Source organism: Sus scrofa, chromosome 4 (assembly GCF_000003025.6).
Source record: "Sus scrofa isolate TJ Tabasco breed Duroc chromosome 4, Sscrofa11.1, whole genome shotgun sequence".
Lineage (NCBI taxonomy): Eukaryota > Metazoa > Chordata > Mammalia > Artiodactyla > Suidae > Sus > Sus scrofa.
This window is the reverse complement of record NC_010446.5, coordinates 127,303,604-127,331,500: the sequence shown is the minus strand read 5'-3', so window position 1 is coordinate 127,331,500 and position 27,897 is coordinate 127,303,604. Positions and strand designations below refer to the sequence as shown.

Genomic DNA, 27,897 nt, shown 5'->3' with positions numbered 1-27,897 from the left:
CCTGGGCTTCTCATCCCTGAGGAGTGGGGCCAGATTTTTCTAAAATGTCAGCCTCCAGGGGGCTCATGCTAATGACTATTCTGTGGACCTCAGCCTCCAAATGTGCTGCCCCCTTCTTTTTCAGAAGAACCTCCAAGATCCATCGGTATGTTGAGCCCAGATTCTTGTGGGGTTCCTTCTTTGCCCTGGGACCCAGAGCACATGAAAACCTGTGTGCACCCTCCTGGAGTTGAGTCTCTGTTTCCTCCAGTCCTGTGGAGCATCTGGGCACAAGCCCCACTGGCCTTCAACACCAAAGTCTCCAGGGGCTCCTCCTCCCAATGCCAGACCCCCAGGCTGGGGAACATGACCTGGGGGTTGGAATTCTCGCTCATGTGGGAGACCCCCTCTGATAGTTACTTTCCAGTCTGTGGTCTCCCACCCAGTGGGTATGGGATTGCTTATATCTTGAAAGCACCCTCTTACCATCTTCATGTGGCTACTTCTTTGTCTTTGGCTGTAGGATATCTTTCTTGGTAGTTTCCAGTCAATTTTGGTGAAGGTTGTTCAGCAGTTAGTTGTAATGTGTGTGTTTTCATGAGAGAAGTTACGCCTAAGTCCTTCTTTTCCACCCTCTTGTCCTAAATCCCTGATTTCTCATTCTTTGTGATGGGTGGCTATTCCTGTAAGTGCTGTACCATGTTTATTTAACCATTCTCCTGCGTGTGGGCATTTAGATTACAATTTTTTTTTTCAATTACAAACAATGCTGCACTGAATAACCCTGTATATTCTGAATAGATTTCTGGAAATCATTGCTCAGTCCAAAGATAAGAGTGTATACTTTTGTTGTATATTGCCAAAGTCTTTTCCAGAAGGGTGTGCCAGATGGCATTTCCACCAGCTCATCTTGTATCCCATTTTCCAAGTAATGGAGAGTTTTCCTTGTGTCTCACATGTTCTGACTTGATTACAAATTTCCTTTCAATGCTTTTCACCTTCACATTTGGATCTTTGACTGAACACCCTGAGCTTTCTGAGTCAGGCAGAGAGCAGGCAGCCTGCATCTGGAGAATGTTGTGTCAGGCTTACTAATGTAATGTGACACACAAACGCCAGGCTAACCCAGTCTTGTCTGGTTTCTCCCAAGTCTGTTCCTGGCAGGTCTGGGTCAGATGGAGGCCCTCGTGTCTTCCAGCTGCGCTGCCACAGCCCATCCTGTCTGCCCACCCCCTGCTCCCTCATCCTTCATCTGCACCTGCATGCTCATGTTTTTCACTCAAGACTGATGTCTCGAATCTGAATCTTACTCTTGATGATGAACTATAATGAAGTTATCACAGTTCAGACAGACAAAACTGGAGTCAAGTGACCATTAAAGATCTAGTCTCAGACACATTCCTGCACCACAGAGAACTTGACTTTTCTCTGAACTGGATCCAACCTAAGGGCACCAGCTGCTGTATTTGGAACAACACCTGCCAGCGGTGTTTCGAGATTCCCCTTGGAAATATACGACCATGTCAAATCCCAAGCAATTCTGTTGTTTAAAAATGGCCCCTACTTTGCCAACTTCAATTATCTTTTTTTTTTTTTTGGTTTGTTTGTTTGTTTTTTAGGGCTGCACTCATGGCATACAGAGATTCCCTGGCTAGGGGTCGAATTGGAGCTACAGCTGACAGCCTACATCACAGCTCACGGCAGCGCCAGATCTTTAACCCACGGAGTGAGGCCAGGGATCGAACCCGCAACCTCATGGTTCCTAGTCAGATTTGTTTCCGCTGCGCCATGACGGGAACTCCTCAGTTATCATTCTTGACAAACAACCTGTGCTCCTCACTGTGGTCTGATGATTTCGAACTTCACAAACTTCTTCAATTATGTCGTGAGAAGGAACACAGTTTAAGTGCTCCCTGAATCTGGGTCTCTCATATGTGCAGTCCTGACAAACCTTGAATAAATGCATCCTTATTTCAATCTGGTCATAGTTTCTGAGATTTTGGGTAACACTCAGTTTATTTTTCACTGAATTTGTTACCAGATCTTGACCTTCTTGTGTTTTAAGATTGATTCTTATTATTGCCACATATATTAACTTGTATGTTGCTTTTAATTATCTCAGGTCATGAAACTCCCATTATGAAACATCATTTTATAAATCAAAGCTTGTTTTCTCTCTGAGCTCCGCTCTGTATATTTGTTAATACGATTTTAGGCATGACCTCTTTAACTAGGACTTGTTGATTTGAAGATTTTATAATTTCGTAACGTTAAAAGGAGTGAAGAGTCTTCTTTTAGTAATGTCTGAAAATTATCTTTTTAAGTGTCTCAATGTTTGTAACTTGAAGTGGTCATGATAAAACATATATTAACTTTTTGAAATACTAACAAATATAGACTATAGACCTGCCAGTTTTATTTTTTTAATTTTTTTTTTTTTTTTTTGGCCTTTTGGGGCCATATCCGCGGCATATAGAGGTTCCCAGGCTCGGGGTCTAATCGGAGCTACACTGCCGGCCTACACCACAGCCCACAGCAGCTCGGGATCTGAGCCGCATCTGCGACCTACACCACAGCTCACGGCAACACCAGATCCTAACCCACTGAGTGAGATCAGGGATCGAACCTGCTACCTCACGGTTACTAGTCAGATTTGTTTCTGCTGTGCTACAATGGGAACTTCCAGTTTTATTTTTTTCCTATAAAAAACTGTGAGTTTATTCCTATGTAGTTGTTAACTTCTGACTTGTTCTGACTGAGGGCTCAGTTCTAATATGATGCTATTCTTACCTCTTATCTGGCTTCCCATCTCTTCCAAAAGGATGCCAGCCCCCCCACCCCCACCCCAGCCTTTCTTTTTTCTTTGATCAGGACCCATTTCCTCTTAAAACAATGGTCCATAGGGACTGCTGGCAAAACAGATGGTCTGTCTGATTTTACAACAAGAGAAAACACTTTTATAAAATAGGAATCCATCAGTGACTGACTCAGAAAAAGTAGCTACACAAAGATTTTGTAAGCTCCCCAATTACAATAACCTGTTGCCTCTTTTGTAGCCCCCACATTGTGTAACTTCCGTTTATCTAGCTTTATGAACCTTTGCAATAAAGAAAGAAATGGAGCCTGAGATTTATTAAGTGGGTTTTAACTAAGGTAAAGGTGTGTTAAGAAAGTGTCAAGATGGAGTTCCCGTCGTGGCGCAGTGGTTAGCGAATCCGACTAGGAACTGAGGTTGCGGGTTTGGTCCCTGTCCTTGCTCAGGGGGTTAACTATCCAGCGTTGCCATGAGCTGTGGTGTAGGTTGCAGACGCGGCTCGGATCCCTCGTTGCTGTGGCTCTGGCCTGGGCTGGCGGCTACAGCTCCGATTCGACCCCTAGCCTGGGAACCTCCATATGCCGCGGGAGCGGCCCAAGAAATGGCAAAAAGACAAAAAAGACAAAAAAGAAAAGAAAAAGAAAGAAAGTTTCAAGAAAGAGAGAATCTTACAATATTCCAGGCTCTGGGTTTAGACTCTGCCTCTCCTGGAACGTTATCTGGCACAGAGCTGCAGCAGCGGGCACTTCCAGGACCTTCTGCTGCCTGATTACGTTAGCATGTCATCTAGAGTCCTTGCCAGATCAGGCTCAGCTGCAGCCTGTCTTGGGATGCTCATTTTAGAGAATATTTACTGCATTTTGTAAACCTCTTCCCACCCAGCCTTAATCTTACCTGGAGCAGAGATCCTTCAGGGTGAGAAAAAAAAAAAAAAGACAGCTACTTCAATGTGAAAGTTATAGTGTTTAACCTCTTCCTTTTCTTCTGAGCTGAGCTGCCCTGGTTTCTCGTTTCTCTCTCCCTGGCAGTTTAGGCTTTACTTTATTCCTTCCTGGGAATGTCCTGGAATGGTCTAGGTTTTCTTCATAATGATAAGAAATACCAGCCAGCATGCAATGCCTGCAAAGAAATAGACTCAAAGAAAACTGAAAGCTGAGTCCAAGGCAATCACTCAGCAAAGGAACCAATGAGAGGTGTGTTAGAGAGATTAGTCTTGCGTGATTTCTCAACTGGGATCTTTAAACTGTATTATTGGAAGATATCTTTGAGACTGCTTGCAGTAAAAAGTCCACTGGATCAATTAAAATAAGCCTATTTATTTCATGAGTGGGGCCAGTTTGAAAAGCATTGAACAATTATTACCCTCATTGTTCAATGAGGAGAAAGAGTCAGAGAATTTAAAAATATGTTGACATAAATATGCTTTGTGTAACTTAAAAATCATGTGCCCACAAATGCTGATTGGAGTGTTCTATGGATATTCACAGAACTGAATAGAAGTGAGAGGAATTCCTTTCTTCGTTTGTCATTCCATTCTCTATCTCTGTTTTTCCATCTGAGAATATAGACAAAATAAATATCTATATAATATAAACATGAACAAACCAGTCTTATCTGAAGTAGAACTTACCACTTCATTGAAGAGAGACTTGCGTAATAAACTACTAAAAGGCAAGATTAGAATCAGTGGAAGAAGAAGGGTGAGTGTGGGCTCAAAAAAATTGTAATGCTAATGTTGTGGTGGACGTCCATTTAAATATTATCCCAGACTTATAGCTAAATGCCAGCCTGATACGTCAACAAGGAGCAGGAAGGCTGGCCAGGGATCACTGAACACCGTTACAGGCAGAAACGATGACTTCAGAAATAAATGGTCCTGGGTCCAATTTTATGCATAAGGAAAAGCAAGGAAAGGACTGCAACCACATGCCATTCACAAAAAGCAACACAAGGAGGATTGCAGAACTATATGTAAAAGGCGAAACCGTAAAGTCTCTTGAAAATAATATGGAAAAATACTGTGACATATTAGAGAGTGGGGAAAGTATTCTAGGAGACAAAATACGCTACCTATATAGAAAAGATGAACAAATATGACAATATTAAATTGATATATTGTCAAAATACACCATCATCAAGAAAAGAGGCAATGAAGACTATGAGAAGACGTATGTAATTATAAATGACCCTTTACAGACTATATAGGTAATTTCTACAAAAACAGGTACTCAATGGAAAAATGGACGTGATGCCCACGCACTTCATAAAGAAGATGCCCAAGTGATGACAAACGTTAGGACAGGGCCTAATATCATGTGTGAGAGAAAGACAAGGTCACATCATGAAGACACTGCAGTGCACACCCACCACAGCGGCTTAAGTGAGCAACGCACTGATAACTGCGAGTGTGAGGCAGGCTGTGGAGCCGCTGGGCTTCTCAGACCACGCCCCCGAGGACACTGAGCACACGCACTGGCCTGGGTTTGTTACTGGTATTGACGGCATCAGGAGGTGCCTCCTGGCGCTCATGCCCTTGTCTAGTCCCGTCCACATTAAGTGCAGGGTTGGCCATGTGACTCGACGAGGATACGTCAGCAGACAGGGCACAGGGATGAGACGTCCTCCTGCACGGGGCTTGGCTTCCGGAGCCCAGCCCCTACAGGGATTAGGCTGGACCACCGAGGGATGAAAACCGCATGTAAGGAGATTGGCCCCAGGCTTCCAGGCGTCCCCACCAAGACCCGACACGTGTGGACGTGTCCATCTTACGTCCTCCACGTCCAGCTGGTCACCCGGACAGTGCGGCCCCAGGAGAGAAGCCTGGCGAGTCCAGCAGAACAAGGCACCCAACTCACAAACGTGTGCAAAAGAACACAACTGTTGTTTTGAGTCAGCGGGATTGGAGTGTTTGTTACACGGCAACTGAAAACGGAGTCGCCCCCTCGGGAAAACTGTTTGGCGTCATATGCAGTGAAGCTAAAGCTACGTACCCCACCGACCGGGCCGTTTCATTCCCCAGTACGGGATCATCAGAGTAAATGCACATGTTTATCAGAGACATCCGCAGAATGACCGTTTCAGCTGTATTTATAATACCTCCAAACTGAAAACCATTCGAATGTAAATCAGCAGTAAGATGGATAAGTGGTATGTCTGTCCAGTGGCATGTGCCTTGGAGCCTTGGAACTGACCACGCTACCCTTAGACCCAGTGCTGGAGATGAGCCTCCTGGTTGTTAGAGAGAAAGGAGCTGGCCCCAGTCATACAGGCTGCCTGCTTCGTTCCATTTATGTGAAGTTCAGAAGCGAGCAAATCGAATCGCCGATGTCCAATGCCAGAAAGTGGTTATTCTGGAAGGGGGGGAGGGTAATGACCAGAAGGGGGTGGAGGAAGGCCTCCGGGGTTCTGGCGCAAACGGATCAGGGTGCTTGTGTTCCCTTTGTGATGCCGCACCCGCTGCTGACTGTCGAGCTGAGCCATTGTCCGTTCCCATCCTATACACACACTGAATTTTTCAAAAATCTGGGAGACGTCTTTACCCGAAGAAATAAGCCAGCTGGGGCTTCATTTATGACTGTGTTTTCCCACAACAAAGAAAAACGCAGTGAGTCCACCCTGCACTGCTGCTTCTCCAATATCACAGTCATCTGGTAATAGCTAGATGGCTTTGTGAAATAACGAGAAAATGGCCAGCCAGATCCCAAATTAAGATAAAGTGGGCAACTGAACTTTCAGGAAAATAGGCTCAGGTCCTGAAATAACCAGTCACTGTGTCCACAGAGTTTGGGGCTGTATCACCTCTAATCTGCCTGTCTCACTTCTTCCCTTCTCTACCTTACTCTGATTAATATTTTGCAAACTATAAGGTCCATAGTACATCCCTATCTTTTTTATGACTGTAAACTTGTGTCAATTTAAGGACAAGGCACCTTTGTAACTTTAGTTCCAAAGTGAGACTGAAAGTGAAAGGAGGGCAGGGCTGCTTTGAAACAGAGTCAATGCTGAGAAATCACCTGCTGCTTCTCCAGACCAATAGTCTGTTGTTTATCTGAAACCAAGAAACAGTTCCAGGAGCAGTTGACTCTTCTTGTGAATTGTGTGCGATGCAGGGTAAAAAAAAAAAGAAAAAGGTGAATTTCAGTTGCTTGTTCGCTGGAAAAAGCTCATTTCCCTACACCCTTTCCAGAGGGTTTCTTTAGAAATGAAGAGCCAGTGTTTTTTCTCTAAACTTCTGAATGTAAACAAACCTCCAGGGTCCAGGAATTAATCTAGGATTGACTAGATTCCATCCTGGCTGTACCCATGTTTTCTCAGGGAGATGAGACAGTTTTATTATTCTTTCAGATGAGGGCAGTATCTAAACCATATCTACAGCCGTTTTCATGTGAGCACAGGGTGAGCTCTGTAAAGGATGGGAGAGGTAGCTCAGGACGTCACAGCAGATGTGCCTTCCAGGCCTCAGGGGAAAACAGGAGACCATTGATCCAAGGAAACCTGTCACCTCCTGGCTAAAAACTGTGCAAAAGGCTCTTACCTGCTTGGCTATAGAAAAACCGTGAGGGAGTTCCTGTTGTGACTCAGTAGTAACCAACCCGACTAGTGTCTATGAGCATGTGTGTTTGATCCCTGGTCTCCCTCAGTGGGTTAAGGATCTGGCGTTGCTGTGAGCTGTGGTGTACGTTGCAGACATGGCTCAGATCTCATATTGCTGTGGCTGTGGTGTAGGCTGGCAGCTATAGCTTTGATTTGGCCCCTAGTCTGGGAATCTCCATATGCAGCTGGTGCGTCCCTAAAAAGACAAAAAAAAAAAAAAAAAAAAAAAAAAGAAAAGGGTGAAATTTCACTTTGAGTCTACCTGCATGCATGTACTTGCTTCTCTTTACTCAACAATAATCAAAAAGTCCTTCTTTTCTAAGTTGTTATGGAGAGGGTATTCTTTGTTGATAAAAACTTTAATTTACCAACAACATGAAACCACCGAATTTGCTGTCTACCCCACAAACTCCTTTCTAGACAAACTAAAGTTGTTATTCACAATAAATTTTGACATGTTGATTGAGAAAATTCATTTTATGGTAGGTATAAAATTATTCGGCTTATCAAAAATATATAAATGATATATATTAATATAGAAAAGCCTGGAAGCATATATTACTCTCTGATACATTAATCTTATTCGTCACTAATTGATGGAATAAGAGATTATTTTTTATTTTTGTGCTTTTCTGCATATTGGAACTTTCTTCAATGACTATAAGTTATAATAGTAAAAAATATACACAATAAGAAAGTGATTTTCCTTTTTTTCTTCATGTTTAATCCATTTAATAGAAACCAAGTATCCATTAAAAAGATTGTTAAAGTGAAATGGTGACAGAAAACGATCAGTCATATATTAAGTCAAAACAAAAATAATAAAAGGGCCTGTATCAGAGGATCTAATTTTTGTAAAATGTGTTTTATTAATTTCCTAGGGCCACCATAGCAGATTACCAATAATGAGTAACTTAAGCAATAGAATCTAGAGGATCGAAGCCCACAGTGCAGGTGTCCCCGGGGCCATGCCCCCTCCGAAGTCTCGAGGAGAGACTCCACCCCAGCCTCTTCTAGATTCTGGTGGTTATTGGCAATCCTTGGCTTGTGACAGCATAACTTCATTCTGTGCCTCTGACTCTTCATTTTTATGTGTTTCTATACCCAAGGTTTGCTATTTTATTTCATTTCATTTTATTTTAATAAGGACATCATTGGTTTTAGGGCCCGTCTCATTATGTCATGATCTCATCTTAAATGATTACATCTGCAAAGACCTTATTTCTTTTTAAAAATGCTTTTAGGGTTGATTTACAATGGTCTCAATTTCTGTTTTACAGAAAAGTGATCCAATTATACATATATACACACACACACATTCTTTTTCTCATGTTATCCTCCTTCATATTCCATCACAAGTGACTAGATAGAGTTCCCTGTGCTCTACAGCAGGACCTCATTGCTTATCCACTCCAAATGCGATAGTTTGCATCTATTAACCCCAAACTCCCCGTCCATCACACTCTCTCCCCTTCCCCCTTGACAACCACATGTCTATTCTTCAAGTCCATTAATTTGTTTCTCTTCTGTAAATAGGTTCATTTGTGCCGTATTTTAGATTTAGTGATATCATATGGTATTTGTCTTTCTATTTCTGACTGACTTAGTATGAGAATCCATAGTTTCATCATCCATGTTGCAAAAGGCATTATTTTTTGTTTTTATGGCTGAGTAGTATTCCATTGTGTGTATGTACCACATCTTCCTAATCCAATCGTCTGTTGATGGACATTTAGGTTGTTTCCATGTCTTGGCTGTTGTGAATGTATCTTTTTCAAGCAAAGTTTTGTCTGGACATGTGAGCAGGAGTGGAATTGCTGGGTCATATGGTAGTTATTTATTTAGTTTTCCGAGGTACCTCCACACTGTTTTCCACAGTGGTTGTACCAATTTACATTCTGACCAACAGTGTAGGAGGGTTCCCTTTTCTCCACACTCTCTCTGGCATTTGTTATTTGTAGTCTTATTAATGATGGTCATTCTGACCAGTGTGAGGTGGTACCACTATGTTGCTTTGATTTGCATTTCTCTAATAATAAGTGATACTGAGCATTTTTCCATGTGCCTGTTGGCCATCCATTTGTCTTCTTTGGAGAAATGTCTATTTAGGTCTTCTGCCCAATTTTCAATTGGGTTGTTTGTTTTTTTTGCGTTTGAGTTGTATCAGTTGTTTTTATATTTTGGAGATTAAGCGCTTCTTGTTTGGATCATTTGCAGCTATTTTCTCCCATTCTGTAGGTCCTCTTTTTTTTTTTATAGTTTCCTTTGCTGTGCAAAAGCTAGTCACTTTGATTAGGTCCCATTGGTTTATTTTTGTTTTTATTTCTATTTCCTTGGGACATTTATCTAAGAAAATATTTGTACAGTTGATGTCAGAGAATGTTTTGCCTATGTTCTCTTCTAGGAGTTTGATGGTGTCTTGTCTTATGTTTAAATCCTTAAGCCACTTTGAGTTAATTTTTGTGCATGGTGTGAGGGTGTATTCTAGTTTCACTGATTTACATGCAGCTGTCCAGGTTTCCCAGAAATACTTGCTGAAGAGACTGTCTTTCCCATTTTATCTTCTTGCCTCCTTTGTCGAAGATTAATTGACCATAGATGTCTGGGTTTATTTCTGGGTTCTCTGTTCTGTTCCATTGATCCGTGTGTCTGTTTTGGTACCAGTACCACACTGTCCTGATTAATGTGACTTCATAATATCGCCTGAAGTCTGGGAGAGTTATGTCTCCTGCTTGGTTTTTGTTCCTCAGGATTGCTTTGGCAATTCTGGGTCTTTTGTGGTTCCATATAAATTTTTGGATTGTTTGTTTTAGTTCTGTGAAAAACGTCATAGGTAATTTGATGGGGATGGCATTGAATCTGTAGACTGCTTTGGGGTAGTATGGCCATTTTATGATACTAATTTTTCCAACCCAGGAGCGTGGAATAGCTTTCCATTTCTTTGAATTGTCTTTAATTTCCTTTATTAATGTTTTATAGTTTTCAGCACATAAGTCTTTCACCTCCTTGGTCAGGTTTATTCCTAGGTATTTAATATTTTGGGTGTGATTTTAAAAGGTATTGTACTTCTGTATTCCTTTTCTAACATTTAATTGTTAGTATGCAGAAACGCAACTGATTTCTGAATGTTAATCTTGTATCCTGATGCTTCGCTGAGTTTGTTGATGAGTTTGAGTTGTTTTTGTGTGGAGTCCTTTGGGTTTTCTATATAAAGTATCATGTCATCTGCATGTGTGAGCATTTTACCTCTTCTCTTCCAATTTGGATACATTTATTTCTTTGGTGTGTTTGATTGCTGTGGCCAGGACTTCCAATACTATGTTGAATAAAAGTGATGAGAGTGGACATCCTTGTCTTGTTCCAGATTTTAGTGAGAAGGCTTTTAGCTTTTCTGCATTGAGTATTATATTTGCTGTAGGTTTGTCATAAATGGCTTTTATTATGTTATTTCCTTTTATAACCACTTTTGTAAGAGTTTTTTTTATCATGAATGGATGTTGGACTTTGTCAAGTGCTTTTTTTTGCATCTATTGAGATGATCATGTGGTTTTTGACTTTTTTTAATGTGGTGTATGATGTTGATTGATTTATATATGATGAACTATCCTTGTGAACCCGGGATGAATCCCACTTGGTCGTGGTGTGTGAGCATTTTTATATGTTGTTGGATTCAGTTGGCTAAAATTTTGTTGAGAATTTCTGCATCTGTATTCATTGAAGATATTGGCCTATAATTTTCTTTTTTAGTAGTATCTTTGATTTTGGTATTAGGGCGGTGGCGGCTTCCTAGAATGTCTTTGGGAGTACTGTTTCTTCTTCAACCTTTTGGAAAAGTTTAAGGAGGAGGGGTACGAGTTCCTCTTTGTATGTTTGGTAGAATTCGCTTGTGAAACCATCTTCTCTTGGATTTTTTTTTGTAGGGAGTATTTTTTTAAATTACATATTCAATTTAATTTCTTGTGATCTGTTCAATTGATCTATTTCTTCTTGATTCCATTTTGGCAGGTTGTATGTCTCTAGAAATTTGTCCATTTCTTCTAGGTTGTTAAATTTGTTGGCATATAATCGTTCATAGTATTCTTTTATGGTTTTTGTATTTCTGCATTGTTTGTTGAGATTTCTCCTTTTTCGTTTCTTGAGTTATTTCTCTCTTCTTTTTAGTGAGTCTGGCCAGAGGTTTGTCAATTTTGTTTACCCTTTCAAAGAACCAACTCTTGATTTTATTGATTTTTTTTCTATTCTTGTTTGAATCTCCATTTTATTGATTTCCTCTCTCATCTTGATGATTTCCTGCCTTCTGCTGACTTAGGTCTTGTTTGTTCTTCTTTTTCTAATTCTTTTGGGTGGTAAGTTAAGTTGCTAATTTGAGATTTTTCTTCTTTTTTGAGGAAGGCGTCTTTCATTCCCAGGGAAGTGAGAGCAACAAAAGGTGGGGCTTGTTTGCAGTGCTCTCCTCTGTGCCAACCCCTGAGATGTTTTGGGCTGCAGGTGGTGCCTGTTCATGGACCCTTGGTGGCAGGCCAAGCTAGCTGTGGTGTGCTGCTCCCTAGCCCTTCAGACTGTCTCCACACAGCCTAATTTTCTCCCCAGAACTAACCTCTGGAGTCTGAGTCTCAGTGCCCAGCCCTCTGCTGATTATTTCAGGCTGCGGTGTCTGGGGGCAGTGGTACCAATGGTCTGTGCAGCTCTTTTCTCTCTGCTTTGCCCTCCGCAGTCCAGCTGCCGCACTTCTCTCTGAGGCTTTGAGGTTCTTCTACATCTTGGCTGATTTCCCCACCAGTTAGGTGGCCTCCCAAAGTGAGGATTCCTTTCCATTTTCCACAACTCCCTCTCAGGAGTGCTGGTCCCATCCTAATTCCTCCCCCTGCCCCTCTTTTTTTCCCCTTTTGTTCTACCCAGTTATGTGAAGGGTTTCTTGCCCTTTTTGGAGATTTAACGTCTTCTGCCTGCATTCAGTAGTGTTCTGTGTGATTTATTCTACATGCAGATGGCTTTTTTTTTTGATGTGTTTGTGAGTGCCACGTCTTACTCCTCCACCATCTTGATCCCACTGTCTAGTTTACCTTTTGGAAAAAAAATCATTTATTCAAGAAATATTTTCTGCTAGGTATTGGGTATCACAATCCACTGGTCATTCCTGAAAGGGATTAATTTCCAAATATACAAACATCTCATATAGCTTTATATCAAAAAACAATTGACCCAATTAAAAAATGGTCAGAAGCTCTGAACAGACATTTTTCCAAAGAAGACAGACAAATGGCCAAAGGACACATGAAAAGATATTCAACATTACTAATTATTAGAGAAATGCAAACCAAAATTATAATGAGGTATTATCTCACACCAGTCAGAATTTCCATCATCAAAAAGTAACGCTGGAGAGGGTGTGGAGAAAAGAAAATGCTCCTACAACTGTTGGTGGGAATGTAGGCTGTGGCAACCATTATGGAGATAGTAAGAGTTTCCTTAAAACACAAAAATAGAACTATCACATGATCTAGCTATTGCACTCTTGGGCATATACCCAGATAAAACCGTAGTTCGAAGAGATACATGCACCCCAATGTTCACTGCACTGCTATTTACATTAGCCAAGGCATGGAAGCAACCAGAATGTGCAGCAACAGAGGACTGATAAAGAAAATGTGATAAGTATATGCAATGGAATATTACTTAGCCATAAATAGCATGAAATAATATCATTTGAAGCAATATGGATGGAGCTTGAAATTATCATACTAAGTGAGGTTAGTCAGATAAAGACAAATATCATATGATATCACTAATAGGTGGAATCCGATAATAATGATACAATAGAACTTATGAAACAGAAACAGATTCAAGGGTTTTGAAAGAAACCTTATGTTTACCAAACAGGAAAAGTGGGAGGAGGAGGGATAAGTTAGGGCCTGGGCTACTACATATAGAGTAGATGGGTAACAGGGACCTGCTGTACAGCAGGGAGAAATTTACTCAGTGCTTTGCGGTAAACTATATGGGAAAAAATCTGAAAAAGAATAGATGTCTGCCTATCTATCTATCTATCTATCTATCTATCTATCTATCTATCTATTTATCTATATCTGATTTACTTTGCTGTACACCTGAAATTAAAACAACTTTGTAAATCGCATATATTCCAATAAAATTAAAAACAAACAAAAGACAATCCATGGCCATTTGAGAGACAGGCATTTAATAAGCAATGATGGCATACTTTAGTGTTCAACTGTGTACAGACAGGCAGTTATATTAAGGTGGTCAGGTGGAAAGACGACTTGGAATGAGGCAGTGTTCTCATCCCTCTGGTCTGGACAGAGACCAGACACGTTTGTACAGTTACAGCATCCAGCGTTTTCGCCTGGTGGGCAAACAGGAAGACAGGTCATTATATTATCCATGGGGTAATTTACTTTAAAGCATTTGGGAAAAAGCAGCGTGCTTGGCGTACACCCAGGGTGCCTCCAGTTTAAACCCCTGGGGTCACTAACCAGCATGTGATGTGCCCTCATCTGGAACCATCCCTTTAAGAGTTGGCGATTTAGAGCAAGTATTCTTTTCTGAACTAACAACAAGGAGTTGGTTAATTGACATGAAAGTTGGCAGAAATGATGAAGTCATTCGTGTGGAAGTATGTGACAGCTGGGGTGAAGAGAGCAGGACCAGACACCCTGCCAGCTGTGCACGGCCCAGGGCTAGAACCTGCGGTCCTGCTTCTCGCCCCAGAGAGAGGGTCCTGTCCCTGCCGCAGAATTCCATGGCACCGACCTTGCGATGATCTTTGCTGTGCACAGAGGGACCCTCCCCCGGGGGCAGAGACTTGGTTAAAGGCTCTTATCTTCTTGTTCAAGGTACATGCATGTGGAAGAATTTAATCGGAGAAGGAGGAGGATGCAGGAGTCTACCTGACACTCTTGCCAGCTCTTCGAGTTTCCTTGAGCCCTTTGCTCTATTCTTGGAGAGAGGTCTCCTCTATTGTTCTTTGCATTTCTAACAATTACCTGCCCCCAATCTCTATTTCAACACTCAAGTGTTCCCTTAAGAGATACACCGATTGAGGGCTATTTGAGACGGGGCTGACAGGTGAGAAAGACAACCTCAGGGAGGCAAGCTGTAGACTAAATCTGAGGAAGCAGGGAGAGAATTCTAGAACTGGCCAAGCTGCTAGTGTATCAAAACCACACAAGCAAGAATGGTTGTGATCTTGACTTCCAAAAAATTGTTGAAAAGGTACTTGAAATCGATCGTTCTTCCTTCAATGAGTCCATATTGTTTATTAGTTTTCAAGTATGTGGGAGGCCTTTTACCTGGAGCCTTTTCTTGGAGTGTATGGCAGCTGTAACAAATTATGCTTGAACTTCAAACTGGATAACTTGTCCTCTGACTCGGCTTTCTTGTCCTCCGACTCACCCTTGTTCCCTTCCTGATGTACAAAGAGCACTAGTTCCACCTCATCGGATAACTTGTCCTCCGACTCACCCTTGTTCCCTTCCTGATGTACAAAGAGCACTAGTTCCACGTCGGCTCTCGCGTGCTGAGTGCTTCACATTCCATTTGCCGGTCCTCGTGCTAGGCAGATGGACAGAGCTTTTCCCTGCCCCTCGTCCCTTTCCAGACCATCCAGACATGCTGTCTGCAGCACGTTTCTCTAGGGGATCCCAACGGGCTTCGGGACTGGCTCAGCTGTAGGACTTCTCATTGCAGTGCTGGTTGGAGAAACTGCAAGGTGTCTAAGAATTACCTCACCCCCCCCCCCACTCAGGAAGCAGAGCTGAGACATCAGGACTGGCTGCAGAGCTGCTGTCTCATGGTTCAGTGGACAGCGTGCAGGTTCCACCAGGCCGTCACCCTGTGGGCATCATGTTAAGTGAGATACGGGTTCTCAGAAAAAGCCCGATTTCACTTCAGCAGAAGCACACTGAACACATTTTTTAAAAACCTGTGGTGGAACCAGGAGGAGCTTTCATGATTCTGGTAATTACTTTACCGTTTTAAGCCCCATTATTAGTCTGTGAGCCCGTGGCAATAGCTTAATTCCTTGCAATTGCCACGGGAGGAAGTTAGAGGCCACAGAGCACATGTGTTTCAGCCGCTCAGGTTCGGAGGAGCAGGCTTGTCCTTTCAGCTTCAGGGAGTCCCTTCTGCACTAATTCTTCAACCTTGTCCAGTGTCCTGAGAACCCTGGGAGAGCAGGAAATGATGTGAGGACATGGCGAATTGAACGGCAATTCCTGGATTTATTTATTCAGCCAACATGAGATTTTGATACCGTGAGTTCTGCACAAAGAACCAAAGGTATATGACGGTGACCAAATACTCAAGATCAAGGGACCGTAGGAGAGACTAAAGTACATGGGTAATTTCGATGCCACAACTCTATGAGAGGCGCTATGGTAGCAGGGAGAGCATGCAAGGTACAAAGGCAGCACACTGAAGGTCACCTCATCCAGTCTCAGAAAATTAGGAAACAGGACCCTGTAAGGAGGAACAGGGCTTCGAGAATAAGGAGAATCAGATGAGGAAGCAAAAGCGTCTTCTGTGCACTGTGTGCAGAGGCTGAGAGTTAAATCCAGCTTGTAGAACCACAAGCAGTTCATTCGAGCAGAGCAGAGTCCAAAGCAGCAGACAGCATAAAGCATGCCCCCAGGATGGAGCTGATTCAGAAGAAGAGACTCCTTCCACTTCACCAACCTGACACATGTGGGGCTGGAATGTGGGCACCATCCCAGCCAGTCTCTCCCATGAGTTTATATCTGAAGAGACTGGGGAGCTGCATTTTAAAGCCTTGTTGAAAAACCACATGCTGATGAGCCACAGTAGAAGCAAAGCCCCACACATACTGAGCACAGAGGTAGCCTTAGGACAAAGGGACTCCTGCTTCCCAGTGACAGTGATGCCCTCTTTGGGGATCTTCGTCTCTGCAGGCGGTGAAGTAGGAACAGAGACGTTTTTCATGCACCTGGAAATTACTACCCAGCTGGTCCTCTGGCATGCTATCAATATGGAGTAAGAGATTTTTTTCCCCTGTCGGCTGGTCAAGGACCAAGCACTTCCAGTTTAGAAAGAACCGCCTGATACACTCGGGGCCCGTTGGAACTGGGGATTTGGAGAATTCTTCCCTGCAGATGGGGAGAACTGGTGATCCCTGGAGGGGCAGCCTTTCGTCCACGTCCACGGGGAGGAGGCCTTCTGTTTCCAGGACTCTCTGCATCACTGCAGCTCCCATGCCTTTAAATCTTCTTTAATCCAACCTAGCGCTACCTTGTTGCAAATCAAATTTGCACGAATCCTGCAAAGACAAGGAGCATTGTTTTCTGCACAGGCCCAGAGTGAAGGAAGTGGAAGGCGAAGCATGCAGCCCTAGTGAAGGTTGGTCTCTGACAGTAAGGACAGGACCCATTCGGTGAGGAGGAAGAGCAGGTGGCAGGGGACCACCAGCAAGGCGACTGGGAGGGCAGCAATGGAGGATGAGCCAGCTAAGAGGAGCCCAGAGCCACCTAGGACGCCACAGGACAGATTCTAGAGTCAGACTGTTGGGGTTCAAACCTTAGGTTTAAATCACGTACAGCCTATGAAAAGCTTAGAAAAGGGTCTTACGTGTTTGAGCCGCAACGTTCTTAACAGTATACAGCTGAAACAGTGATGCCTTCTGGATCTACTACCTTGCAGGGTAATAACAAACAGCTGCCCAATAAACTGCTTTTAATTTGCTGGGATTCATATACTGTTTCTCCAGTGAGCAAGTGAGGCCATGATTTCTTAGGTCAGGAAATCCTATAAGTTGTAAAATGTCAAGAAATCTAGGTTAACTGAAAATCTTTTGTTAGAAAAAAATATAGATTAGCTGAACAGACCTCCTCTGTACAATATATCCTCATTTATTTTATCTGTTGGAAAGAAGTATGGAGGGAAACTTTTCTCAGTGTGTTATAACAGGAGAAGTTAATATTTGATTAGCGTTAATATTTCAAAAAGTTTTGGGGAGGAGTAGATGAGTTTACAGTTGTGGGTTTGGGGAGTTTTGTTTGCTTGCTTTAATTTTTTTGTTTTTACTGCAAAGAGAACAGTTATCCAGGCAAAAAAAGCTTTAAATTTCAAATTAAACAGGTAAAGTGAGATAATTCTGTTAGATTTTTGCAGATGATCAACTGTTTCCAAAAGTTACTTTCCATAAGAGTCATCTAGAGTGATGGTTAAGAATGACCCAAATCCCTATTTGCCACAAGTACCACAGTTAATTTTGATGTAATTTATACACGGACCACGCTTTTTATAGAATATATGTTTATATATATTATAAATATATATATTTATTTTGTCTTGTTAGGGCCACACCCCTGGCATACGGAGATTCCCAGGCTAGGGAGCAAATAGCAGCTGGAGCTGCAGGCCTACACCGCAGCCATAGCCACCACCACGCCAGATGGGAGCTGCCTCTGCAGCCAACACCACAGCTCACCACAATGCGGGATCGTTAACCCCCTGGGCCAGGCCAGGGATCAAAGCTGCCCTCCCATGGGCTCTACTCAGAATCCTTTCCGCTGAGCCAGGATGGGAACTCCCTGGACCATGCTTTTAAAAACATGCGTGATACACAAAGGGGAGTCAACGTTACCGTTATTCTTAACAGTTGGTGCGTGGAAACGAGACTGAATTATTCCATGTAATATGGCTTTGTCGAATTTTTGAAATTCAGTACAGTTAAAACGAAAATAAGCAGGAAACAATTTTCTGGGATGCAAACCGCCTGAAGGCAAGGACCATCTTTTCCCTCTGCTTCTCCAGGGCCCGGCAGGGGGCAGTCAGGCCATCTCCGAAGGAGGGAGGAGCGGGCAGGAGGAAGCCCCCCGCCGCAACACCTCGGCCAAGGGGCTGGATGGGGGGGACCTCAGACGACGGACTTCAGCCCCCTTGCCACGAGCAGGTAGGATGCCCTCGGCCCACGCCTTTGGAGGGCTTTCTGTGCGGCGCAGGACGGACGCCCGAGGAGGAGGGTGCGCTCCGGGGGCCTCCCAAGGTCAGCCCGAGGCGGGGCGGGTGCGCTGGGCGCTGGGGAGTTCCTCCCGGTTGCGGTTGGTTTCGGGGAAGCGCGGGGATGACCGCATTGGGGAGCGAGTGTGTGCAGCGAGGGCTGCATCCGGCGGACCCGTTCTCCGTTCCCAGCCGCGTTTGCACTTCCTGCCCCGGCTCCCCCGGAAACCGTGGCTTTGCTGGAGAAGTTAAAATGCGAGCTGGGTGTGAACGCCTCTGGGGAGATGGAGGAGATGAGTTGGGTGTGAAGGCCTCTGGGGAGGTGGAGGAGATGCGCTTATTTTGTGGCTGTAACTGTTGTGGGTTTGAACCGTTGATGCTTAGTCAAGGTGGGAGCATCCCCTGGGGTGGGCTGGTTGCGGGGCCTCAGCACCTGTCTGGGAAGCCCCCGCCTGGGCCTCTGCGACTTGTGGCTCAGGTTTTCTGCGGAGCAGCAGGTATGAGTGTGAGCCGGTGACTGCAGGATGACACGGCTCAACAGCCCATTTCTCTGGGCTGCTCTGGCAGGAAAGAGGTTTGGGGCGTTGTGTGACTGGGTTTGTGGTTTTCTGTTATTTTTTACGTAGGCATTTCTTGGTTTTCTCTTTGCTCTCTCTAGAGCTTTTAAAAAGAGGACTTTTTGCGGTTGACATGGACGCTATTCATGACAAGGAAAATACACACACGTATGCGCATGTAGAAATCCCCTAATACTGAAGTCCGGAGATAAGCACTAGATTTTGCTGCACAACCTTCCTCATTTTTTCTTTGCTTATACTAATGTATATCTTGGTTTTGATATCCTGAAGCTTATGAAATTTGGGGGTACTGCTTTAACTAGTTGGTTTTAAGATTTTATTTATTTATTTATTTTTTCCACTTGTACAGTGGGGACCAAGTTACACATACATGTATACATACTCTTTCCTCCCATTGTTGTGTTGTAAGTATCTAGACATAGTTCTCAACGCTACGCAGCAGGATCTCATTGTAAATCCATTCCAAGAGCAATAGATTGCATCTGTTAACCCCAAGCTCCCGATCCCTCCCACTCCCTCCCTCTCCCCACCTCTCCCCGCAGGCAGCCACAAGCCTCCGAGTCTATGATTTTCTTTTCTGTGGAAACATTCATTTGTGCTGTATATTAGATTCCAGTTAGAAGTGATATCATATGGTATTTGTCTTTCTCTTTCGCACTTACTTCACTCAGTCTGAGTCTCTAGTTCCATCCACGTTGCCCCAAATGGCATTATTTTGTTCTTTTTTATGGCTGAATAGTATTCCATTGTGTACATATACCACATCTTCCTAATCCAGTTGTCTGTTGATGGACATTTGGGTTGTTTCCATGTCTTGGCTATTGCGAATAGAGCTGCAATGAACATGTGGGTGCATGTGTCTTTTTCCAGGAAAGTTTTGTCTGGATATATGCCCAGGAGTGGGACTGCTGGGTCACATGGTAGTTCTATGTATAGATTTCTAAGGTATCTCCAAACTGTTCTCCATAGTGGCTGTACCAGTTGACATTCCCACCAACCGTGCAGGAGGGCTCCCTTTTCTCCACACCCCCTCCAGCACTTGTTATTTGTGGACTTATTAATGATGGCCATTCTGACTGGTGTGAGGTGGTATCTCATGGTAGTTTTGATTTGCATTTCTCTAATAATCAGTGATGTTGAGCATTTTTTCATGTGCTTGTTGGCCCTCTGTACATCTTCCTTGGAGAACGGTCTGTTCAGGTCTTTTGCCCATTTTTCCATTGATTGATTGGCTTTTTTGCTGTTGGGTTGTGTAAGTTGCTTGTATATCCTAGAGATAAAGCCCTTGTCCATTGCATCATTTGAAACTTTTCTCCCATTCTGAAAGTTGTCTTTTTGTTTTCTTTTGGGTTTCCTTTGCTGTGCAAAAGCTTGTTAGTGTGATTAGGTCCCATGTGTTTATTTTTGCTCATATTTCTGTTGCCTTGGGAGAATGACCTGAGAAAATATTCATGATGTTGATGTCAGAGAGTGTTTTGCCTATGTTCTCTTCTAGGTGTTTGATGGTATCTTGTCTTATATTTAAGTCTTTCAGCCATTTTGAGTTTATTTTTGTGCATGGTGTGAGGGTGTGTTCCAGTTTCATTGCTTTGCATGCAGCTGTCCAGGTTTCCCAGCAATGCTTGCTACATGGGCTTTCTTTTTCCCATTTTATAGTCGTGCCTCCTTTGTCAAAGATTAATTGACCAAAGGTGTCAGGGTTTATTTCTGGGTTCTCTATTCTGTTCCATTGGTCTGTCTGTCTGTCTGTTTTGATACCAGTACCACACTGTATTGATGACTGTGGCTTTGTAATACTGCCTGAAGTCTGGAAGAGTTATACCTCCTGCTTGGTTTTTGTTTCTCAGGATTGCTTTGGCAATTCTGGGTCTTTTGTGGTTCCATATAAATGTTTGGATTGTTTGTTCTAGTTCTGTGAAAAATGGGTCATTTGATAGGGATTGCACTGAATCTGTAGATTGCTTTGGGTAGTATGGCCGTTTTTACAATAGTAATTTTTCCAATCCATGAACATGGAATATCTTTCCATTTCTTTGAATCCTCTTTAATTTCCTTGATTAATATTTTATAGTTCTCAGCATATAAGTCCTTTACCTCCTTGGTCAGGTGTATTCCCAGGTATTTGATTTTTTGAGGTGCAATTTTAAAAGGTATTGTATTTTTGTATTCCTTTTCTAACATTTCATTGTTAGTATATAGAAATGCAACTGATTTCGGAATGTTAATCTTATATCCTGCTACTTTGCTGAATTTGTTAATTGGTTCAAGTAGTTTTGGGGTTGAGTCCTTAGGGTTTTCTATGTATAGTATCATGTCATCTGCATACAGTGACAGTTTTATCTCTTCTCTTCCTGTTTGGATGCCTTTTATTTCTTTTGTTTGTTTGATTGCTGTGGCTAGGACTTCCAAAACGATGTTGAAGAGCAGTGGTGAGAGTGGGCATCCCTGTCTTGTTCCAGATTTGAGTGAGAAGGCTTTCAGTTTTTCCCCATTGAGGATTATATTTGCTGTGGGTTTATCATAAATGGCTTTGATTATGTTCACAGGAATGTTCCCTCTATACCCACTTTGGTGAGAGTTTTTATCATAAATGGATGTTGGACTTTGTCAAATGCTTTTTCTGCATCTATTGAGATGATCATATGGTTTTTGACTTTTCTTTTGTTAACGTGGTGTATGACGTTGATTGATTTGCATATGTTGAACCATCCTTGTGAACCTGGGATGAACCCCACATGGTCATGGTGTATGATCTTTTTGATATGTTGTTGGATTCAGTTGGCTAAAATTTTGTTGAGAATTTTTGCGTCTATATATTCATCAATGATATTGGCCGATAGTTTTCTTTTTTGGTGGTATCTTTGTCTGGTTTTGGAATGAGGGTGTTGGTGGCATCATAGAATGTCTTTGGGAGTGTTCCTTCTTCCTCAACCTTTTGAAAAAGTTTAAGGAGGAGGGGCACCAGATCCTCTTTGTATGTTTGGTAGACTTCGCCTGTGAAGCCATCTGGTCCTGGGCTTTTATTTGTAGAGAGCGTTTTTATGATGTATTCAATTTCATTTCTAGTGATCAGTCTATTCAGTTGGTCTATTTCTTCTTGATTCAGTTTTGGCAGGCTGTAAGATTCTAGAAAATTGTCCATTTCTTCCAGATTGTCAGATTTGTTGGCATATAGTTGTTCATAGTGTTCTCTTATGGTTTTTTGTATTTCTGCAGTATCCATTGTGATTTCTCCTTCTTCATTTCTAATTTTGTTTATTTGGGTTCTTTCTCTCCTCTTCTTAGTGAGTCTAGCCAGGGGTTTGTCAATTTTGTTTACCTTTTCAAAGAACCAGCTCTTGGTTTTATTAATTTTCTCTATTGTTTTTTGAATCTCTATATTATTGATTTCCTCTTTGATCTTTATGATTTCCTTCCTTCTGCTGACTTTAGGTTTTGTTTGTTCTTTTTCTAATTCATTTGGGTGGTGGGTTAAGTTGTCAATTTGTGATTTTTCTTCTTTTTTGAGGAAGGCCTGTATTGCTATGAATTGCCCTCTGAGCAGTGCTTTTGCGGCATCCCATAGATTTTGAGTGGTTGTGCCTTCATTATTGTTTGTCTCGAGGTATTGTTTAATTTCCTTCTTGATTTCCTCATTGACCCATTGGTTTTTTTAGTAGCATGTTGTTTAGTCTCCATGTAGGTTTTTTCTCATTTCTTTTCCTATGGTTGATTTCTAGTTTCATACCATTGTGCTCAGAGAAGATACTTGAAATAATTTCTATCCTCCTAAATTTGCTGAGGTTAGCTTTGTGCCCCAATATGTGATCAATTCTTGAGAATGTTCCATGTACACTTGAGAAGAATGTGTATTCTGATTTTTTTTGCGCTTAGTGTCCTGAAGATCTCAATTGAGTCTAACTCTTCTATTGTTTTCTTTAGGATCTCTGTTGCTTTATTGGTTTTCTGTCTAGAGGATCTGTCCATTGATGTGAGGGGGGTATTAAGGTCTCCTACTATGATTGTATTCCCATCAATTTCTCCCTTTATGTCTGTTAATATTTGTTATAGTATCTGGGTACTCCTAGGTTTGGGGCATAGATGTTGATGATAGTAATATCCTCTTCTTGAATGGATCCTTTAATCATTATTGTCCTTCGTTGTCTTTCTTTATGGCCTTTGTTTTAAAGTCTATTTCATCTGATATGAGTATTGCAACTCCTGCTTTCCTGTCATGTCCATTGGCATGAAATATTTATTCCCACCCCCTCACTTTCAATCTATATGTGTCTTTTGTCCTAAGGTGAGTTTCTTGTAGACAGCAGATTGAAGGTTTTTGCTTTTTTATCCAATCAGCCACTCTGTGTCTTTTGATTGGAGCATTCATTCCATTGACATTTAAGGTGATGTTTGATAGATGATTATTTATTGCCATTTTAAACCTCGTGTTCCAGTTGATTCTTTGATTCTCCATTCTTCATTTCTTTTTTTGTTTGGATGATTTTCTGTTTGACTGTTTTCATTTTTTTTTTGTGAATGTAGTGTTTGGTTTCGATTTGTGCTTGCCCTATTTTTTAAGTATGTTAACCCCTTCCTATAATTGTGTGTTTTAGCCTGATAGTCCTGTAGGTTCACACACTTCATTACCATAATAAAATTTAAAAAATTATAAAAAGAATCTATTTACTTCCTTACTTCCCTTGCCCACATTTTTTGATTTTGATGTCTCTTTTTTTCTTTTTAATTTAATTTTATTTTAAATATCTTCATGATTAGATCTGTATTGTGGCTTATTTGAGTGACTGCTCTCTGATTGTGGTTTCCTCCATCCTAGTTCTTCCTTTTTTTTTTTTTTTTTTTTGATTTAGAGAAGCCCTTTCAATATTTCTTTTAGAATGCATTTTGTATTGCTGTATTCTTTTAGCTTTTGTTTGTTGGAAAAAAATTTTATTTCCCCTTCTATTTTAAATGATATTCTTGCTGGATAGAGTATTCTAGGTTGCATATTTTTTCCTTTTAGCACTTTAAATATCTCTTGCCATTCCCTCCTGACCTGTAGAGTTTCTGTAGAGAAATCAGCTGATAACCTTATGGGGGTTCCCTTATAAGTAACATTTTGCTTTTCTCTTACTGCCTTTAGGATCCTCTCTTTATCAACTTTTGCCATTTTTATTATAATGTGTCTTGGTGTGGATCTGTTTGGGTTCAACTTGTTTGGGGCCCTCTGTGCTTCCTGTATCTTAAAATCAGTATCCTTTTGATTTGGGAAGTTTCCAGTGATAATTTCTTCAAATATATTTTCCATCCCCTTATCTTTTTCTTCTCCTTCTGGAATTCCTACTATGTGTAGATTGGCCCGCTTTATATTATCCCATAGGTCTCTTATATTGCTCTCATGTTTTGTTTGGTTTTCTGTCTGCTGTCCTATTTGGGCGATTTCCATTAGTCTGTCTTCTGCATTACTAATTCATTCTTCTGCATTATTAATTCTGGTTTTTACTGCCTTTAGCTCAGTTTGTATCTCTGCAAATGAATGTTCTAGTTTTTCTTGGCTTCTCCTTATATTTTCTAGTTCCTTTCTGAGGGAGTCTGCATTACTGTTCATATCTTCTCTTAATTCCTTCAGTATTTTCACTGTCTCCCTTTTGAACTCCACGTCTGTCTGACTGCAGAGTTCTGTTTCATTGTTGACTGCTTTAGGTGAGTTCTCCTGTTGGTTTAACTGGGAATGATTTCTGAGCTTTTTCATCTTGCTTGTTATTTTCTTTTTCTTGATGGAGGTACACTCCCTGTGGCTGGGCAGGGTTTGCCTTGGCACTGCTGTGGAGTGTTTCCTGAGGGCTGGCGGTGTTGGCCAGTCTTCTTGGAGGCAGCAGGGCAGGTGGGGCTAGCTGGGCCACTGGGAGACAAAGGAGCACTTCCCCAGGACAGACAGGACTGGCAGGACTGCCCCATGATGGAGGCAGACTTCCCATGGCCGGGCAAGTCTTACCCCAGTGCTTCTGGGCCGCAGAGCTCTTCCAGAGGGCGAGCAGTGCTGGGCAGCTGCTCCATAGGAGTGCAGCACCTCCTGAGGGTAGGGGGGGCTAGCCAGGCTGCTGGGAGACAAAGGAGCACTTCCCCAGGGCAGCCAGAACTGGCAGGATTGCCCTGCGATGGAGGCAGACTTCCCGTGGCCAGGCAGAGCTTGCCCTGGCATTTCTGGGCCCAGGAGCTCTTCCAGGGAGTGCTGCTCTGCAAGAGTGTAGCCCCTCCAGAGGGCGGGCAGGCCAGGCCAGGGAAAGTCCCAGAGGTAGTGGGCTTCCTGCGAGTGGTGAGGCCAGCCCTCTGGGATGGCAGGTGGCCTCAGGTCAGCCTCCTGTCCGGGGTAGGGGAAGCGGGGAGGCACTGGGAAGCACTGCTCTCTGCCAGCTGGCGGGCAAGCATGCTCTCTGGGGCGCAAGGAGTGTTCTATGGCGCCCGCCCCTCCTCCTCTCCCCTCCCCAACACTGGCGCCTTGTCTCTCCTGCAGATCCAGATCTTCTCCCAGGATCCCCCTGTCATGGCTTTCCACTCCCCAGCCCTTAGCATATTGCTCCCTCCACCCTCAGTGCACCGCTTCCTAATCCCCAGGCTGTCTCCACACCGCCAACCCCAGCCCACTCCCCGGGACTAACCTCCAGAGCCGTGGTCTCCGTGCCCAGTCCCACCCGAGCTTCTCAGCTTTTGGTGACTGTGACAGTACTTCAGCTGATCTGTCCGGCTCTCTGCTTTTCAGATCTCAGACCTACTGCTGCGCTCTTCTCGGTGTCCGGAGATCCCTCTGACTCGGTTGATCTTTCCATCGATTAGGACTTTCCAGGGTGTGGGTTTCTTTTCAGGAGTGCCAGTCCTGTCCTGATTTCCCTTCTCTCATGCTCCTCTTTTCTCTTGTTTTACCCAGTTATGTCACGAGATTCTTGCCATTATTGGAGGTTTAGGTTCTTCTGCCAGTGTTTAGTTGCTGTTCTGTGTGAGTCGTTTAACATGCAGATGTGTGTTTTTTGTTGTGTTTGTGGGAGAGGATGAGCGCGTCCCCTACTCTTCCACCATCTGGCCTCAAATCCCTGGTTTTAAGATTTTAAATAAACTGATAAAAAGAAAAATTCAAAAGTGAACATTTAAAATTAACAAATCGTAAGTAGCATTTTCTTCAAGTTGACAGTGCTACAAATTTTATCTCAACTTTGATTTTTTTCTTCTGTTCGAGGACTTCCTGTCATATTGAATTTCGGTGTGAGCATGTATGAAGTTGAAGCATATAGAAGAACCATTTCAATGCATTTTAAAATTTTGTTCCATTCACCTGAGCAACAGAATGAGAATTATAATTATCTTTTTACTATATCTGTTGTCTTCTGGATATAATTAGGAGCTGTTTTGCTAGGATAGTGTGTTTTTCTGGTTGATGAGCTATCTTTCTATGTCCAGTGTGTTCTGAGTGAATTGAGAAGACATTAAGAGCCTTTTCTTTTTCTTTTTTTTTTTTTTTTTTTTTTGTCTTTTGTCTTTTTGTTGTTGTTGTTGTTGCTATTTCTTGGGCCGCTCCCGCGGCATATGGAGGTTCCCAGGCTAGGGGTTGAATCGGAGCTGTAGCCACCAGCCTACGCCAGAGTCACAGCAACGCGGGATCCGAGCCGCGTCTGCAACCTACACCACAGCTCACGGCAACGCCGGATCGTTAACCCACCGAGCAAGGCCAGGGATCGAACCCGCAACCTCATGGTTCCTAGTCGGATTCGTTAACCACTGCGCCACGACGGGAACTCCCAAGAGCCTTTTCTAATTTCACCAGTACATTTTTGTGAAATTGGCTCTTTGTAGCAGAGTAAACACTAAGTGCTAAACTAACATTTAGGTGTTGAGATTTACTTTTTGGGTTCTCAGTATGGCAAACTTGTCTCACAGGTAATAGAATAAAGCAGTGTATAAATAGAACTTCATATTAAATTTTTTATTATTGAGTTATAATTGATGTGCAGTATTTTTTACCTGTGTATGACAGTGATTCACAATTATTAAAAGATAGGTTCTATTTGTAGTTATTATAAAATATTGGCTGTGGTCCGTGTGTTGTTCTCTGTGTCCTGCAGCTTATTTATCTAGCACATAGCAGTGTGGACCTCTCAGTCCCTTACCTCTGTTCTGCCCCTCTGCCCTTCCCTTTTCCCAACGGTAACCATTCGTTTGTTCTTTATATATGCAAGGATCTTTTGTTGTTGTTGTTATCTTAACTAGTTGGTTTTATTTTTAAGATTTCACATATAAGTGATATACAGTAGTATATTTCTCTGACTTATTACACATAGCATAATACCCTCTCAGTCCATCCATGCTATTGCAAATGGCAAAATTTCATTCTTTTTTTATTGCTGAGTATTATTCCTATCTTGGCAATTGGCAATTGTAAATACCACTGCTATGAACGTTGTGGTGCATGTATCTTTTTCAATGGGTATTTTCATTTGTTTCAGATATACACCAAGGAGTGGAATTGCTGGGTCGTATGATGGTTCTGTTTTTAGTTTTTTGAGAAATGTCCATACAGTTTTCCATAGTGACTGCATCAATTTACCTTCTGACCAACAGCATATAAGGGTTTCCTTTTTTCCACATCCTCATCAATATTTGTTATTTGTGGTGTTTTTGATACTAGCCATTCTGAAAAGTGTGAGGTGATATCTTGTGGTTTTCAATTGCTTTTCTCTGATGATTAACCAAGTTGAACATCTACTCACAAGCCCATTGACCATTTATATGTCTTCTTGGGAAAAATGTCTTTTCAGATCTTTCGCCCATTTTTTAATTGGCTTGTTTTTTGATGTTGAATTTTTTCCCCCTTGTTTTAGGACTGCATTCATGGCACGTGGAAGTTCCCAGACTAGGGGTCCAATTGGAGCTCCACCTGCCGGCCTGTGCCACAGCCCCTGCAACACAAGATGCGAGCTATGTCTGCGACCT

At 42.5% G+C, this 27,897-nt stretch overlaps 1 protein-coding gene across 6 annotated transcripts in view; it reads right to left on the bottom strand.

Moving 5' to 3' along the window:
• LOC100523668 (guanylate-binding protein 2-like) overlaps window positions 1–27,897 on the bottom strand; it is a 55,652-nt gene that overhangs the window by 14,177 nt on the left and 13,578 nt on the right. For 2 of the 6 annotated variants that reach the window (XM_003125922.6, XM_021090316.1), the window contains exon 1: window positions 3,689–4,128. The exons of 1 other annotated variant lie outside the window; for it this stretch is intronic. The gene's annotated coding sequence lies outside the window, so the exon portion shown is untranslated. Of the gene's footprint in view, window positions 1–3,688; window positions 4,165–27,897 lie in introns of those variants that run through there. 3 more of the 6 variants (XM_021090317.1, XM_021090314.1, XM_021090313.1) reach the window with 3 other exon arrangements.